The following is an 11,203-nucleotide window of genomic DNA, read 5'->3' on the forward strand; positions in this document are numbered from 1 at the left end:
AGAGCTATGCTTTTCTTCACCTCCTTCTTACTGATGGTTGCATTACAGAAGGAATGCCTGGAACTAGAGCAGACATACCACAGTAGATCATGAAGTGACCTCAAGAATGATGTCTATATGCAGCACAGCCACAAAGAAGGCTGGGTCCACAAGAACCTTGTGGAGCACAGATACTGTACCAGTCATAAACTATTCAACTTCAGACTTTAATAAGAAAGAGAAATTATTTCTGTACTGTTAAAACTTCTGCAACTTTAAGTTCTTCGCAACAAAGCCTAATCCTGATATGATATCCCCTTTTAAATGTTAATCTCCTTCTCCTACTTTTTAAAGATCATAAAATTCAGGCCGGGTGCAGTGGCTCATGCCTATAATCCCAGAACTTTGAGAGGCTGAGGCGGGCAGATCATTTGAGGTCAGGAGTTCAAGACCAGCCTGGCCAATATGGTGAAACTCCGTCTCTACTAAAAATACAAAAATTAGGTGGGTGTGGTGGTGGGTGCCTGTTATCCCAACTACTTGGGAGGCTGAGACAGGAGAATGGCTTGAACCCGGAAGGCAGAGGTCGTGGTGAGCCGGTATTGTGCCAATGCACTCCAGCTGGGGTGACAAGAGTGAGATTCTGTTTCAAATAAATAAATAAATAAATAAAAAGATCATGAAATTCAAACAGAAGAATAAATAAAACATCCCTAGCATCATTCCTCCATATCACCCAATTCTTACAATAAAGGTGAAAAAGAGAGAACCAAATAAAATAGGTCTATAAGAGAATATATATTATTTTATAATTATGTAAATATTATATATTATTCATTATATATTACATATTAGTCATATATGTGAATATGTATTACTCATATATATTCTTATATAAACCGGCATAATTGTGAAAATTAAATGAGGCAATCAATATAAGATTCTTAGTACAATGCCCTTTATATTGTAACTGCTCAATAAATAAGAGCTGTCATTACTTAGCATGACTTAGTGGACCTTAAAATGCCTCATTTCCTTTCATTGGTTTTACAAACTCCAAAATGTGGTCACTGTTATCCATGCTCTTTTACACTTTTACAACTCCAAGCAGTTATCTCCTATTTATCAGATTAGGCTTGGACTAGAAGTTTACTTCACTGCTTTAACTTTTGGAAGGAAAAAAAAAAAGCACATTCACAAGTATACTACCACTTTTTTGGTGTCTTCTTTGAACAAGGTATGTCTTTAGAGTTTTCCATTTCTTACTTTCAGTTCTAAATGCCATCCCACCATGATCCCAAGATAATAATTACATACTGTCTTAGCATACCAAATTCACTTTCTTTATTATTTATATTCTGCATTGGTGTGAAGCTATTTCAGGCCAAAAATATTATTAATGTTCCTCTTCCTTATTTTCTCCAGTGAGAATGTATTATTTCCACTGTTGATCTGTCAGTTCCAGGCTTGCTTTCCTGTATCTTATTTGGTTTCAAGGTGTTTAAAAAATATTATCTCTAAACTCCTTTCAAATTTGAGGTTGCCTTCTGGGTTTTTCCAGGTATGTTCTAACTTTCCCCATGTCCCAAATAGTATAGGAAACCCATGCCTTTGTCATGATACTATATACTCAGTCAACTACTCACTTCTAATAGCTCCTTTTTTTCACTCCAAAGTCACTTGTAAATTCTTTTATGCTTCTTTTGATGGTTTCTTTTAACATCAATTATGAGTAATAATCAGTAATTTCAATGTCTTTCAGGCTCACTTCTTAGTAAGTCTTCATGCAGTTGCATCCATACTTTTCTTCAGTATAGAAAAAACATCCACTATGAAGTTCCTTTTTCCTAAGATATTATCGGCTTTTACAAAGTCAATTTTTAAAAGTAAAAACAATTTCAATAAGGCTACCATTCGCAGAGTTAATATGTAATGGAGCCATAATGAATGGACACCACACTATCATAGAACTTAAATTTCCTGACGCCAAATTCTTAAAATCTAGTTGGGAGTCAACAGTAACAGACATAGAATAAATAATAAATAATAAAAGACTATAATATATTGTGCTAAGTTGCAAAAAACATTATAGGTACTAAAATATGGATATAACACCGCAGAAAAGGAAAATCATATAAATTTAATACATTGGGAATGATTTTATGAAGAAGGTAGAACTTTAACTGGGATTTTTAGAACAGTCAGCATTAGATAGGCAATAGCTTAGAGGAGAGTTTTTCGGGAAAGTTAAGGAACATATGAGATATATGCATAACACCTTCCCAAGACATTGAGGACACCAAGCTAACAAGAGCCAAAGGGATGTATTGTTACCAAGTGTAGTTTCTAAGTAGAGAGGACTCATGCCATGGCAGACCTTGGGGCTCAGACATTAGAGTAAGCATGGCAGAACGTAGTGGTTCCCAAACTAAAACTTCATGGAGACAGCCCAAGTCATCCACAAGTTTTCTATAAAAAGTTTTACATTTTGTGTTTTTATTTGATTAAGCAAATATATATAGTTTGGTAGATTTATCCTAATGACCACATTAATACCATGTACTGACCAGAGATTTCAGCACCCACATTTCAATATGTACATTATGATATTAGCACAAACTACTTTAATTATTGAGGGTTCCTGAGAACAAAATAGAGACTGACTCAAAACATAAATGATGGTGGAGAGTGACTTCAGCAAGATGGTGAAATAAGAGTTCTTCACCTTCACTTCCCCCAACAGAAGTTCAACTAGCAACTATTCACAGACAAGAATACCTTCATGAATGTACCATAACTTGGGAGTTAGGCTGAGACACGCACCTGTATCACAGAACTTAGAAAAGCTACATTTTAAGGGCAAGAGGAATGGTTCTACCTGATTATGTTGCCCTTCTCAAGCCAGCACAGCACTACACACAGGAAACTCCCCACTAGACTGATGGTTTCAAATATGTTGAGAAAAAAGTGAGTTGAAAGCAGACATTCAGCTTCTCCACCATTTTAGGACCCTTTGCAAGAGGCTCACTTCTGTCTCATCCCACAGGAAACACTGGTAGTACCAGCAGGGCTATACCACCTGGGTCAGTTAGAAACAAAGAAAGGGGGTGGGGCTCACAGTGACCAGTGTGCAGACCTTGGCCATCGTTCCAGATTCTGACCAATAAAGGCACCACACCAGAGATACTAGCGAATAGCATCATGTTGCAGGAAGCATGTCTACAAGTCTATCAGACTCAAGTCCCTAGCTAGTATTCCTACACATTCCCAGTGCTCTCCTTAAGGCTTTCCCAGGCCAGGAGGTAACTGCAGGTTGGTGATTACCCTTGGAGGGAGGATCTAGCCTCACCCAACCCCAGTGGCCAAGAGGTAATCCAACTAAGCACCTGTGCTCTCCTGAAGTCTTCCTCAGGTCAGGAGGCAACTACAAGCCAGTGAGTACCTTCCAAGGGAGCATTTGGCCCCACCCAAACCCAGCTACTGAGTAGTAACTCCATTAATCCTCAATGCTCTGCTTAAACCTACCATAGGTCAGGAGGCAAGCCCAAATCTATACATATCTTTGGAGATAGTCTCTGGCCCTACCCACTCCATGTGGCTGAGGAACAACCCCAGAGACCTCACCTAACCTCAGAACCAAGCACACAACCCTGCCTAATGACAGATTCCAGACAAGAGTATCTCCTAACAACCTTGCCTGATCAGAAACCATCAGAACCGAACAACAGCTCTGCCTAAAAGTAGAGTCTGGTCAGTAGTCTCACCAGACCATGGAGCAGACAGCAGTACCATTCAACCTCAGAACACAGGAAGTGACCCAGCCCAAGAAGAAAGACCAATACCAAGACATGCCTGTTGAGGGTTGCTGCCAGCTGGTGTATCCAGAACCTCAGAATAGACTAAATAGTAAAGATCTATCACCATCAAAGAACAACTGTAAAGGCCAGAAGAGGTGGTAGTCTCCTCGAGTACATAGGTATAAGAGTAAAGACACAAGGATTTTGAAAAATTGGGGAATATGGAACCAAAAGAAACTAAAAAGCTCCAATAACTGACTCAGAAGAAATGGTGATCTATGGAATGACTGACAAAAAGTTCGGAATAATCATCTTAAAGAAGTTCAGGCAACTCCAAGAAAATAAACTTACAAATTTAAGAATGAAATCATAACAAGTATCTTTTTAGATCACAGTGGCATTAAATTAGAAATCAATAACAAGGGAAATCCTGGAAAATACAAAAATATGTGGAAATTAAACAACATGCTCCTAAACAATCAATGGGTCACAGAAGAAATCAAAAAGGAAATCAAAATACCTTGACACAAATGAAAATGGAAACCCAACATATTAAAATTTATTAAAAGCAGTGAGAACAGTCCTATGGGTGAAAGTTATAGTAACAAATACCTATTTCAAAAAGGAAGAAAGATCCCAAATGAATAATTTAATATTATACCACAGGGAAATAGAAAAATAAGAATAAGCAAAACCCATTAGCAGAAGGAAGCAAATAACAAAGAACAAAGCAGAAATAGGTATTAGAAAAGACAAACAAACAAACAAACAACTAACCATTCATTTTTTGAAAAATTAAACAATATTGACAAGCCTCTAGTGAGACAAAGGAGAAAAAGAAGACAAAGAGATCAGAAATGAAAGAGGAGACCACCAAGAAAAGTAATCCATAGAAATATATTACAAGAAACTACTATAAATATACACCAACAAATGGAATAATCTAGAATAAATGAATAAATTCCTACATACACAAAAAACCTACCAAGATTGAATCATAAAGAAATAGAAAATCTGAACAGACCAATAATGAGTAAGGAGATTGAATAAGTAATAAAAATGTCTACAATCAAAGAAAAGCCCAGGACAAGATGGCTTCACTGCAGAATTCTACCAAATATTAAAGAAGAATTAATGCCAATTACTTTCTTTTTTTGACCTTTTTGGTTTTTTTCCTTTTTTTCATTATACTTCAAGTTCTAGGGTACATGTGCACAACGTGCAGGTTTGTTACACATGAATACATGTGCCATGTTGGTGTGCTGCACTCATTAACTCGTCATTTACATTAGGTATATCTCCTAATGCTATTCCTCCCCTCTCCCCCCACACCATGATAAGCTCCGGAGTGTGATGTTCCCCCTCCTGTGTCCAGGTGTTCTCACTGTTCAATTCCCACCTATGAGTAAGAACACGCAGTGTTTGGTTTTCTGTTCTTGCAACAGTTTGCTGAGAATGATGATTTCCAGCTGCGTCCATGTCCCTACAAAGGACATGAACTCATCCTTCTTTATGGTTGCATAGAATTCCCCGGTGTATATTGTGCCACATTTTCCTAACGCACTCTGTCATTGATGGACATTTGGGTTGGTTCCAAGTCTTTGCTATTGTGAACAGTGCCGCAATAAACATACCTGTGCATGTGTCTTTATGCAGCATGATTTATAATCCTTTGGGTAAATGGCCATACTGCCCAAGGTAATTTACAGATTCAATGCCATGCCCATTAAGCTACCAATGACTTTCTTCACAGAATTGGAAAAAACTACTTTAAAGTTCATATGGAGCCAAAAAAGAGCCCGCATTGCCAAGACAATCCTAAGCTAAAAGAACAAAGCTGGAGGCATCAAGCTACCTGACTTCAAACTATACTACAAGGCTACAGTAACCAAAACAGCATGGTACTGGTACCAAAACAGAGATACAAACCAATGGAACAGAACAGAGCCCTCAGAAATAATACCACACATCTATAGCCATCTGATCTTTGACAAACCTGAGAGAAACAAGAAATGGGGAAAGGATTCCCTATTTAATAAACCGTGCTGGGAAAATTGGCTAGCCATAAGTAGAAAGCTGAAACTGAATCCTTCCCTTACTCCTTATATGAAAATTAATTCAAGATGGATTAGAGACTTAAATGTTAGACCTAAAACCATAAAAACCCTAGAAGAAAACCTAGGCAATACCATTCAGGACATAGGCATGGGCAAGGACTTCATGTCTAAAACACCAAAAACAATGGCAACAAAAGCCAAAATTGACAAATGGAATCTAATTAAACTAAAGAGCTTCTGCACAGCAAAAGAAACTACCATCAGAGTGAACAGGCAACCTACAGAATGGGAGAAAATTTTTGCAATCTACTTATCTGACAAAGGGCTAATATCCAGAACCTATAAAGAACTTAATCAAATTTACAAGAAAAAAACAAACAACCCCATCACAAAGTGGGCAAAGGATATGAACAGACATTTCTCAAAAGAAGACATTCATACAGCCAACACACACATGAAAAAATGCTCAGCATTACTTGCCATCAGAGAAATGCAAATCAAAACCACAATGAGATACCATCTCACACCAGTTAGAATGGCAATCATTAAAAAAATCAGGAAACAACAGGTGTTGGAGAGGATGTGGAGAAACAGGAACACTTTTACACTGTTAGTGGGACTGTAAACTAGTTCAACCATTGTGGAAAACAGTGTGGCGATTCCTCAAGGATCTAGGACTAGAAATACCATTTGACCCAGCCATCCCATTACTGGGGATATACCCAAAGGATTATAAGTCATGCTGCTATAAAGACACATACACACGTATGTTTATTGCAGCACTATTCACAATAGCAAAGACTTGGAATCAACCCAAATGTCCATCTGTGACAGACTGGATTAAGAAAATGTGGCACATATACACCATGGAATACTATGCAGTCATAAAAAAGGATGAGTTCGTGTCCTTCATAGGGACATGGATGCAGCTGGAAACCATCATTCTCAGCAAACTATTGCAAGAACAAAAAACCAAATACCGCATGTTCTCACTCATAGGTGGGAATTGAACAATGAGATCACTTGGACTTGGGAAGGGGAACATCACACACTGGGTCCTATTGTGAGGAGGGTGGAGAGGGAAAGCATTACAAGACATACCTAATGAAAATGACGAGTTAATGGGTGCAGCACACCAACACGGCACATGTATACATATGTAATGAACCTGCACGTTGTGCACATGTACCCTAGAACTTAAAGTATAATAAAAAAAATAAAAATAAAAAATAATCCTTTGGGTATATACCCAGTAATGGGATGGCTGGGTCAAATGGTATTTCTAGTTCTAGATCCTTGAGGAATCGCCACACTGTCTTCCACAATGATTGAACTAGTTTACAGTCCCACCAACAGTATAAAAGTGTTCCTATTTCTCCACATCCTCTCCAGTACCTGTTGTTTCCTGACTTTTTAATGATTGCCATTCTAACAGGTGTGAGATGGTATCTCCTTGTGGTTTTGATTTGCATTTCTCTGATGGCGAGTGATGATGAGCATTTTTTCATGTGTCTGTTGGCTGCATAAATGTCTTCTCTTGAGAAGTGTCTGTTCATATCCTTTGCCCACTTTTTGATGGGGGTGTTTGATTTTTTCTTGTAAATTTGTTTGAGTTCTTCATAGGTTCTGGAGTATGTCAGATGAGTAGACGACAAAACTTTTCTCCCATTCTGTAGGTTGCCTGTTCACTCTGATAGTAGTTTCTTTTGCTTTGAAGAACCTCTGTAGTTTAATTAGATCCCATTTGTCAATTTTGGCTTTTGTTGCCATTGTTTTTGGTGTTTTAGACCTGAAGTCCTTGCCCATGCCTATGTCCTGAATGGTATTGCCTAGGTTTTCTTCTAGGGTTTTTATGGTTTTAGGTCTAACATTTAAGTCTCTAATCCATCTTGTATTAATTTTTGTAAAAGATGTAAGGAAGGGATCCAGTTTCAGCTTTCTACTTATGGCTAGCCAGTTTTCCCAGCACGGTTTATTAAATAGGGAATCCTTTCCCCATTTCTTGTTTCTCTCAGGTTTGTCAAAGATCAGATGGCTACAGATGTGTGGTAGTATTTCTGAGGGCTCTGTTCTGTTCCATTGGTTTATATCTCTATTTTGGTACCAGTACCATGCTGTTTTGGTTACTGTAGCCTTGTAGTATAGTTTGAAGTCAGGTAGCTTGATGCCTCCAGCTTTGTTCTTTTAGCTTAGGATTGTCTTGGCAATGCGGGCTCTTTTTTGGTTCCATATGAACTTTAAAGTAGTTTTTTCCAATTCTGTGAAGAAAGTCATTGGTAGCATGATGGGGATGGCATTGAATCTATAAATAACTTTGGGCAGTATGGCAATTTTCACAATATTGATTCTTCCTATCCATGAGCATGGAATGTTCTTCCATTTGTTTGTGTCCTCTTTTATTTCATCGAGCAGCAGTTTGTAGTTCTCCTTGAAGAGGTACTTCACATCCTTTGTAAGTTGGATTCCTAGGTATTTTATACTCTTTGAAGCAATTGTGAATGGGAGTTCACTCATGATTTGGCTCTCTGTCTGTTTTTGATGTATAAGAATGCTTGTGATTTTTGCACATTGATTTTGTATTCTGAGACTTTGCTGAAGTTACTTACCAGCTTAAGGAGATTTTGGGCTGAGACCATCCGGTTTTCTAAATATACACTCATGTCATCTACAAACAGGGACAATTTGACTTTCTCTTTTCCTAATTGAATTCCCCTCAGTTAGTTCTCCTGCCTGATTGCCCCGGCCAGAACTTCCAACACTATGTTGAATAGGAGTGGTGAGAGAGGGCATCCCTGTCTTGTGCCAGTTTTCAAAGGGAATGCTTCCAGTTTTTGCCCATTCAGTATGATATTGGCTGTGGGTCTGTCATAAATAGCTCTTATTATTTTGAGATACGTTCCATCAATACCTAGTTTATTGACAGTTTTTAGCATGAAGCGCTGTTGAATTTTGTCAAAGGCCTTTTCTGCATCTATTGAGATAATCATGTGGTTTTTGTCTTTGGTTCTGTTTATACGCTGGATTACATTTATTGATTTGCATATGTTGAACCAGCCTTGCATCCCAGGGATGAAGCCCACTTGATCATGGTGGATAAGCTTTTTGATGTGATCCTGGATTAGGTTTGCTAGTATTTTATTGAGGATTTTTGCATCGATGTTCATCAGGGATATTGGTCTAAATTCTCTTTTTTTGTTGTGTCTCTGCCAGACTTTGGTATCAGGATGATGTTGGCCTCATAAAATGAATTAGGGAGAATTCCCTCTTTTTTTGGTATGGAATGGTACCAGCTCCACCTTGTACCTCCGGTAGAATTTGGCTGTGAATCTGTATGATCCTGGACTTTTTTGGTTGGTAGGCTATTAATTATTGCCTCAATTTCAGAGCCTCTTATTGGTCTATTCAGGGATTCCACTTCTTCCTGATTTAGTCTTGGGAGTGTGTACGTGTCCAGGAATTTATCTATTTCTTGTAGATTTTCTAGTTTATTTGCATAGAGGTTTTTACAGTATTCTCTGATGGTACTTTGTATTTCTATGGGGTCAGTGGTGATATCCCCTTTATCAATTTTTATTGTGTCTATTTGATTCTTCTCTCTTTTCTTCTTTATTAGTCTTCCTAGTGGTCTATCAATTTTGTTGATCTTTTCAAAAAAACCAGCTCCTGGATTCATTGATTTTTTGAAGGGTTTTTTTGTGTCTCTATGTCCTTCAGTTCTGCTCTAATATTAGTTATTTCTTGCCCTCTGCTAGCTTTTGAATGTGTTTGCTCTTGGTGGTCTAGGTCTTTTAATTTTGATGTTAGGGTGTCAATTTTAGATCTTTCCTGCTTTCTCTTTTGGGCATTTAGTGTTATAAATTTCCCTCTACACGCTGCTTTAAATGTGTCCCAGAGATTCTGGTATGTTGTGTCTTTGTTCTCATTGGTTTCAAAGAACATCTTTATTTCTGCCTTCATTTCGTTATGTACCCAGTAGTCATTCAGGAGCAGGTTGTTCAGTTTCCATGTAGGTGACCAGTTTTGAGTGAATTCTTAATCCTGAGTTCTAGTTTGATTGCACTGTGGTCTGAGAGACAGTTTGTTATAATTTCTGTTCTTGTACATTTGCTGAGGAGTGCTTCACTTCCAACTATGTAGTCAATTTTGGAATAAGTACGATGTAGTGCTGAGAAGAATGTATATTCTGTTGATTTGGGGTGGAGAGTTCTGTAAGTGTCTATTAGGTCCACTTGGTGCAGAGCTGAGTTCAATTCCTGGATATCCTTGTTGACTTTCTGTCTCGTTGATCTGTCTAATGTTGACAGTGGGGTGTTAAAATCTCCCATTATTCTTGTGCGGGAGTCTAAGTCTCTTTGTAAGTCTCTAAGGACTTGCTTTATGAATCTGGGTGCTCCTGTATTGGATGCATATATATTTAGGATAGTTAGCTCTTCTTGTTGAATTGATCCCTTTACCATTATGTAATGGCCTCCTTTGTCTCTTTTGATCTTTGTTTGTTTAAAGTCTGTTTGATCAGAGACTAGGGTTGCAACCCCTGCCTTATTTTTGTTTTCCATTTGCTTGGTAGATCTTCCTCCATCCCTTTATTTTGAGCCTATGTGTTTCTCTGCACATGAGATGGGTCTCCTGAATATAGCACACTGATGGGTGCTGACTCTTTATCCAATTTGTCAGTCTGTGTCTTTTACTTGGAGCATTTAGCCCATTTACATTTAAGGTTAATATTGTTATGTGTGAATTTGATCCTGTCATTATGATGCTACCTGGTAATTTTGCTCATTAGTTGATGCAGTTTCTTGCTAGTATCAATGGTCTTTACATTTTGGCATATTTTTGCAGTGGCTGGTACCAGTTGTTCCTTTCTATGTTTATTGCTTCCTTCAGGAGTTCTTGTAGGGCAGGCCTGGTGGTGACAAAATCTCTCAGCATTTGCTTGTATGTAAAAGATTTTATTTCTCCTTCACTTATGAAACTTAGTTTGCTGGATATGAAATTCTGGGTTGAAAATTCTTTTCTTTAAGAATGTTGAATATTGGCCCCCACTCTCTTCTGGCTTGTAGAGTTTCTGCCGAGAGATCCACTGTTAGTCTGATGGGCTTCCCTTGTTCGTACCCCAGCCTTTCTCTCTGGCTGCCCTTAACATTTTTTCCTTTATTTCAACTTTGGTGAATCTGACAATTTTGTGTCTTGGAGTTGCTCTTCTCGAGGAATATCTTTGTGGTGTTCTCTTTATTTCCTGAATTTGAATGTTGGACTGCCTTGCTAGGTTGGGGAAGTTCTCCTGGATAATATCCTGTAGAGTGTTTTCCAACTTGGTTCCATTCTCCCCGTCCCTTTAAGGTACACCAATCAGACGTAGACTTGGTCTTT

This window comes from Trachypithecus francoisi, unplaced genomic scaffold, assembly GCF_009764315.1.
Source record: "Trachypithecus francoisi isolate TF-2019V2 unplaced genomic scaffold, Tfra_2.0 Lachesis_group0, whole genome shotgun sequence".
NCBI classification, from domain to species: Eukaryota; Metazoa; Chordata; class Mammalia; order Primates; family Cercopithecidae; genus Trachypithecus; species Trachypithecus francoisi.